At 39.1% G+C, this 7,498-nt stretch overlaps 1 long non-coding RNA gene across 1 annotated transcript in view; it reads right to left on the minus strand.

Annotated features, from left to right (window-relative positions):
* LOC116185742 overlaps window positions 1–7,498 on the minus strand; it is a 23,338-nt gene that overhangs the window by 15,341 nt on the left and 499 nt on the right. The window contains exons 2-3 of the long non-coding RNA XR_004150645.1: window positions 5,241–5,246; window positions 3,949–3,953 (exon numbers count right to left, since the gene is read on the minus strand). This is a non-coding gene — a long non-coding RNA (uncharacterized LOC116185742). The remainder of the gene's footprint in view (window positions 1–3,948; window positions 3,954–5,240; window positions 5,247–7,498) is intronic.

The following is a 7,498-nucleotide window of genomic DNA, read 5'->3' on the forward strand; positions in this document are numbered from 1 at the left end:
CGATAATAAGGTGTAACGTTTTAGCGACACTGTGAAAGAAAGTGTGGAAGGGTTTGGGATGAGAGCGTTAGCCGGTGTCTAACAGGATAGAATTTTAAAGCGGTGGATGGTCGAGGTGGGAAAGTTTTCAAGAAAATTGGAAGCTCATAGCTCGGAAACTGTTCCATCCATCGTGTAAATTATCGGACTCGAAGGATTAAACCAGGTCCAAAGTTGGGGGAAATTTATCGATGCGCACAGCCGCCAAAGAATAACCGAACGAGTTTCTCTTGATTTCATCCTCGTTGAAACGAATTTATCGCGCGTCACTCTATTTGCAGTTTCAGCGGAAGGAATCTTGTCCGAAACTTGTCCAACTGGAAGGGAGAATTCTTCAAAGTTGGATATAAAGTCCGAAAAATTTTCTCAGAACACGCTCGATATCCGTATTTTTATTTAAATTTTGATCAATTTATTTATAATTTATTATAAATTTAAAAGATTTTTAAATCCTTAATATTAAACATAAAAAATATCAACTGATCATAAGAATATTAGTATTCTATATATTTATTTTAGCTTTATTATGATCAGGAATTATTTCTATTCATTAAGAAATTGATAGAGAGAAAGAAAATAAGAAAAAAAGTGAAAAATAAGAATAATAGACGGTGAATGTGAAAGCACGTTATTGGAATACTAATTTAAGATGAGTATTTCGTAATTAAATAACGAAATTATTTCTATTTGTGAAAAAATTGAATTGATAGACAGAAGGAAAATAGCGGTGAAAGTAAAGTATAAAAAGAATACAGAATGAATGAAAAATAAGAATAATAGATGATAAATGTGAGAGCAAATAAAATAAGAAAGACGAACGACGTTTTATCGCCCTGACAAACCGAAAATGCATCAATTACTTTATTATTAAAATTCAAAACAACGATATAGACTTTAATATCCAACAAATTTTCTTTCTTTACACGTAAAGATACACGAAATATTAGAATATAAAAATTTTATACGTTAATTCTTGCGTGAAATCATTTTAAGTTAGCTAAGAAATTCACCGAATCTCGAATTGTTCGGCCGAGCGAAAAAGGCCTGTAGCGCAGAGTTAATAAGAACGTAGTTGCGTAGAAGTCTCCAGGAGCCGCGTGCAACAGCGTACTGTGGGGAGGAGAGTTGCCAGAGAAAGGTCCTTTAGCAGCTCTTATCCTTTAGACGCTTTGAGACGCTTTTCCTCTCGTTTGTTAAACTCGAGGGTTAATCCTCGAGCCGATGGAAGCGCGCGGTAATAACGGTTCTGGATCGAGAATTCGGTTCGACGCAATTAGCGCGCAGGGATTTCATACCGGCTTTCGAATATTCGAATCTCTCTCAAGACCGGGAAAGATCCTTTTTCATTTTAATCTCTTAGAGGGGGGAAAGGGAGATTTCTCGCCTCGAGACGGAGACAACATGTAAACCGGATCAGATGAGATTAGATTTGCAAGGTAACGCGATCGTCAACGAAACTCGGCGAAGCTTCTCGAAAAATTCGATCGGTTCAATTCCTCCCTTCCTTATCCTTCGAGCTGATTAATTCTTCCGTTGGACGCTCGATTCGAAGATAGGGATCTTAGCCGGAGTGTAATTGGACAAGTCGAATAATTTTCGAAAGAGAGTAGCGAGATAATCGTCTAATTGAACGAGACCCTTAGAGAGACGCTCGTTATTCGTCGTAAAAAATCGATCGATCCTCGATTTTTGATAACAATAATCCCAAGAGACGGTGTATTATTTTCGTTTGTAAAGGCGAACGATGTTTTCTCAAATCTCCGCATTGGAAAAAGATTGCTAGCAACGGACGAGACACGAGATTTTCTTTAATAGGGCGCGTTTAACACGGGAAGAAAGAAAAATAAATTAATTCACGGTATCCTCGCTTCGTTAACTTTTATTCCCCGTTTAGTTGGCCGAGCACGCTGTGTGCGCATGCTCGGCAACAACAACCGCAATATCCATTCGTGCGGTTTATTATTATACGTTTTCGTGGAACGATCGCGCAAGGAAAGGAAGGAAGGAAGAAAGAAAGGAGGAACTCGATACGTCTTCTAGCATTTTTGTTCCTTCTCGTTTCGTCTATTCTGTCCTTGTATCGAGTGCAAAAAGCTTCTATGTGAAAATTGTTTAATTTCATATCAGCCATTTCGACAACGGGAACATCTCGTTTATTAAGGCAATTTCGTCTTGTTTCTATTCCCCCCTCTCCTGTTAATTTTTTTCTCTCACGGTTTTTCCACATCGTGTCCGACATTATTGTCCTCGATGGTTTAAACGATTAACAATTTTTCGTCCCTCGCACTTTCCACACCTCCCGTTTAACCAAATCTCTTCGTTTTTGTTCTTTTTGAAATTCTTTTTTTTTTTTTTCCCAAATTCTATTTTCCGGATGGATTTGAATGCGTTCGAAAATCGAGAGAGCGATTGGATACGCGATTTATCAACAATCGAGAGAGAAAGAGAGAGAAAGAGAGTTGGAACCACGAAAAATCAAACCACGAATAAAACTGATAAAAGTATCGATGATGATCGAAGATGGAAAAAGTCGCGCGTTCCATCGAATAACTTTTTAGAATGGCAGATTGGATTCACGCTTGAAATATCATTGTCTTTTTTCCTTCTTTTTTTTTTTCTATGTGGGGAAAGAAAATTGAAATATACGAAAGGACAGAGAAAAGAGAAAGAATCTTCTTAATTTTTCCGATAACGTACAAATTAGAACGAAATTATAAAATAACATCTCGAATATCTTGTTTTCTCGAGAATATCGACAATGAAACTTTCCCTCCTGTCGATTCGAAGAATTAGCTCGATTGTTTTCACACATTTACACGAGTATTTCCTTTATCCCTTTGTAACTTGCCCAAACTTGATTCAAAGAAAAATATCCAACGACTTCCAATTCTCCTTACACCCATCCTATTCCATTCTTTCTTTTACCTTACACGCGATTCCACGCCCCGCTCGTAAAGGCGAACGAGCCATCCCCTCCACTTGCGCTTTAATCGTCGCTCGAAATCCAGTCTCGGAATAGCCTCTTTCGACGCGATATCGATTCGGTTGATCGCGCGCCGGTTGAAGAAAACCGGCGATCCTCGAAACTTATCGAACGAACCAAACTAAAAACTTTACGGCAAACCTCCTTTATATTTGAATTGAACTTACGCGTTCGAGAATACTTATTTTCGTCAAAGTTCACGTAGAGATCGATTCGAACATTCGTAATTTCGTTGACATAAAGTATAGAATTGGGCGTTGAGAATCAACTAACCTCTCAGTCGCCACGAGGCGATGCGGCAACTTTTTTTTTTTTTATTTGGGTTTTATATCGCATTAACGTCTAGTGATTATTAGCGTAGAGTAAGTGGGAATTGATTACATTTATTTGATTTAATAATTTAATGTCGTTTAAAGAATCAATTAAATTTAGCATTTTCTTGTCTTTTATGTCTTGAGTGTGATTTCTAATTTGTGCTTGTTACGAAAAAATTTATATTTGAGAGTAGAGCAGTAGAGGATTAGATGTTGAATGGACTGGCTTTTCTGTCATCTCTATAGAAATTTGACTTTAGAATATCCAACTTTTATTCTCGAAATGGCCGAGAATTATTGAGAAACGAGATTAATTAATTATTCATTAAGGAATTAGCAGCAGAGAAAGTGAAAATACGTATTAAGTGTAAGAAATCGAAAAATTGGAATAATAGAATTCGAAAGTGATGATAGCGATGCCCCGCAAAATTTTAATAATTCAGAATAAACTCAACAAACAAATTTAATGATTTTACGTTATCTCGAGTCGCTACTTTGCCCGTAAAAAAAACTCATCGAACGTAAAAGGGTTGAAGTTAAAAATTTCGATTTTCAAAAAACAGTCGATTCGCTTTATTATTATTATTTTTCGCAATTAATTATGGGAGCAACTTCAACTTTTACTTTCCTTTTCTCTACACGTTTTACGAATATTTGAAAGGAAACTCGGCGAGGAAGGTTGAAAAATACTTATTCTTCATCTTTACTCTGTTGCTTGCGAAAATTATGGTATGGACGGATCGGTGTCGGAGGATTCCAAGTTCAACCCTTGGAAGACCCTTTCTTCTTCTTACACATCTTAGAAAGAACGTTGCTTACGTTGATTCGGTAAGAAGATTGGAAACCGTCGTATAGTATTTTCATCTTCGCCGATCGACTCGAAGGAAGAACTCGGGAGAAAGCGCGGGCGAAGGGAAAAGTTGGTCAAACTTTTGAAGAAGAAGCTTGCGATTCAAAGGGGATTGGAGAAAAAGCATGTATCTTCATCCATGGCGATCGACCGACGCAAAGAAAAAGAAAAAAAAAATAACGAAAGAAGAGAGAAACTCGTTAACGCGATTCGTGGCATTTAGTTGAAGATCCAAGGTTCCCGGTTTGGAGGGAACTACCCTTATCCGTTAGTGAATAAAAAACAAAGGGAGGAAGAACAGAGTTGGGGGGAGAAGAAAGACACAGCTATTTGGCCCGGTTTTCGTAAGGAGCCACCGTGTATTTACGGGTCGAGCAGCTTACATATCGATCCCTCGACCTCCCCCCAAAGGCCAAGCGTGTCGACGTCGCATAGTCCTTGGAAACTCTTAGTCTTCTCCCTCTCGCGTATGCGCCATTTCTCCCCCCTCCTCCTCCACCACTCCATTATCTTCTTGCTCGATCGTGCACGCTTCCCTCGCCAGCCCTTCAATTTGACATTTGGCCAAGGCACGAGGGACCAAAGGCTGCTTTGGGCGATTGTTTCTCGAGGTCGCCTCCTATTCCTCTATACTCGTCGTTTAACCTCGGTAGTGGTTAACCATCCACTCTTTGGAGAGAGAGAAAGAGAGAGAGATACTCTTAAAAATTGCGCGAAATCTCGAAAGAAGAGCAGTCGTTAATCCCGATTTTCATCCGAACAAAAATCGTCGAAAGCATCGATGAAGATTAAAATTGTTCTCGAAGAGAAGCGAAGAGAATAGTTCCTCCAAGAAATTCCTCGTATGGAAAATTCTTTCTGTTATTATCGCTCGCAAATACCCACTCTTAAGCCTGAATAAAGAACGACGTTATTCGAGAACAGTGTCGTTTTGTCATAGTTTAATCGACGCTTGTACGTTTTTGACTCTTGAGCCCGAACAAAGGACGATGTTATCCGAGAAGACAGTCGTTTTCGAGAATTTAATCGACGCTTGTAATCGTGTATTTTTGACGCATTTCTAGCCTAGACTGATTCTAAAGGCTACGTATTCCAGACGCGTTCTAATAGAAGAGATCTATATCAGAGATACGTTGATCGATTCCCGTTTATTTCGATATGTATATTTCGAATGTTTGCGTAAAGATTGGCTCGATTCGAGAAATTTCTCTCCAGAGTGTCGAGAGCGTCGCGAACCAAGCATCAACCGCGATATTATTGGTCGTTGTCGTGCCCCACCAGGGAAACCGAGATCCTGCCAGCTGAACTAGGAAAGGATTTTTCAAGGGCACACGAACGTCACTTGTAAACAAAGTCTCATCGCGAATAGGTCGTACTCTCAACACGCCGGATACAACAAATGGATAGTCCAATATTTTAATATCATCGTCGTGCTTCCACACGTGGGATGCGATCACCTGCTGTCAGCGATGGGGAAAATTTAATAGTCGAAATTACGAATAAAATTGTTTGGATGAGTTAATTCGATAATTTATCGTTCGTAAAGTGACGATAATTGGAAATAATTGCGAAATGAGGTTATGCGAAAAGGATCGATTATAATAGCTACGAACGAACGTTGTTCAAACATTTTATATATAATAATAAGTAATTAATAAGTAATTCATTCGATTTTATTTTCAAAAGCCTGTTTTCTTACAGACACGCGTAACCGCTTACACAATTGCACTTCGAGAATGTATCAGTTGTTACGACATCTGTCGAGGAGTATATTGGCTTCTCCATCCATCAACACCGTTGCAATTGCGAGAACACAAATCTATCGTGATTTCTCGGCGGAAAGAAGATTTCCCTTATTTCTTTTCCTCAGTTAACTCAAGCCGCTTGGAAAACGCGTGGATGAGTGACACGCGTGACGGATAAATCTTGGGTCCGCTCTCGATTCGTCCGTAACAGGATCGAGGAAAGTTACGAAGCATCGATGCCGATCGAGCGAAAAGATTTCTCGAAAAGTCTTGTGCACTTTTAGGGATTATCCGGGGATTGAACGGAAGAGGAGAGGCGAAGTATTGGTGGAAATCCCTATTACACCTTTGAAACGTTGTTACAATGCGTTCGCTTCCCTCGTAACTTATCCGCCGGTTCAGTTGACGGAGCAAAGAGGAATTCGTCTCGAACCGACACCGTTCGCGAATGGAGAACCGACAACGCCGCATTTCGATCTCAAGGTTATGCCTCCTTGTGCTCGAGATATGAGGCTATAAATTTTTTTTCCTAGCATGCTAGAAATTACTTTAACTGGCTTATTTTTAAACGTATCTTAACCGTTTTTGGCGTCGGTTTCAGTCGTCTCAGACCTCTTTTGAAGTACGAAGTTTTCGTTGGTAACCATCCAATGTGATATAGGAATAAATATGGAGAGAAAACATTTTCAAATAACAAATATTGTGTCAAAAAGAAAAAGGAAAGAAAGAAACTTACGGTGAGTATCGAGAGCGGTTATGTGCGCGCAGAAATAAAATTATTTTGCCATTTTGGAAGGAGGGAAATTTCGAATATCGAATTTCCTTGAGGATAAATTTATTTCCATCGTTGATGGAATGGAACAAAGGAAGAGATACGAGTCTGAACGAGGAAAAAAGGGACGCGACTCCTTTGTCGGGAATTTCAAGTTTATGATAATCCGGGAAAGTAGCCTTTGCCGTTGGAAAGTCGGGAAAGAATTAAGTAGCGCGAGGCGGGCTCGTTTCGATTCTGTGTTCCCCTGTTTTGGTAAATCGAGGGAGAATAAGCAGAGGCCGCATAAATTGCAAAAGTAGAGCAGGAAAGGGTTAAAAACTCGAGAAAACTTGTTCCGTTCCAATTTTATTCTTTTTTGAATTTTTCATCGAATTCGATCGGTCGAGTGAACCTCCTCTCGTCGAAATTTCTCGATCTTTCTTTCTCGCCGCCATTTCCTTTCTTTTCTTTCCTCCCGCGGATATTCGCTAATATTTTTGCGAATACGCGATATACATACATTTTTGTTCCTATACTCGAATTCGATCAAAGAAGGACAACTAGCAGTTAATTACGTCTTACATTCTGTTTGATTTTAAATATTCGAGGCAAACGTAGCCTCGAATAGGCTGGAATCAGAGAGTATTCTGTCTCCTAGCTATTACTCGTTTTCAGTAGCGAAATCGTAAAATAAATCGTTGGCATTATTTCGAGCTTTCCTTCCTCTCCACGCAATTACATCTCTTAATCCCTTAACGCATTAAAAATTCAAAAGCAGTCATTTTTTCCTTGAAAATCTTGAAAAAAAAAAAA

Source organism: Apis dorsata, unplaced genomic scaffold (genome assembly GCF_000469605.1).
Source record: "Apis dorsata unplaced genomic scaffold, Apis dorsata 1.3 scaffold_28, whole genome shotgun sequence".
Classification (NCBI taxonomy): domain Eukaryota; kingdom Metazoa; phylum Arthropoda; class Insecta; order Hymenoptera; family Apidae; genus Apis; species Apis dorsata.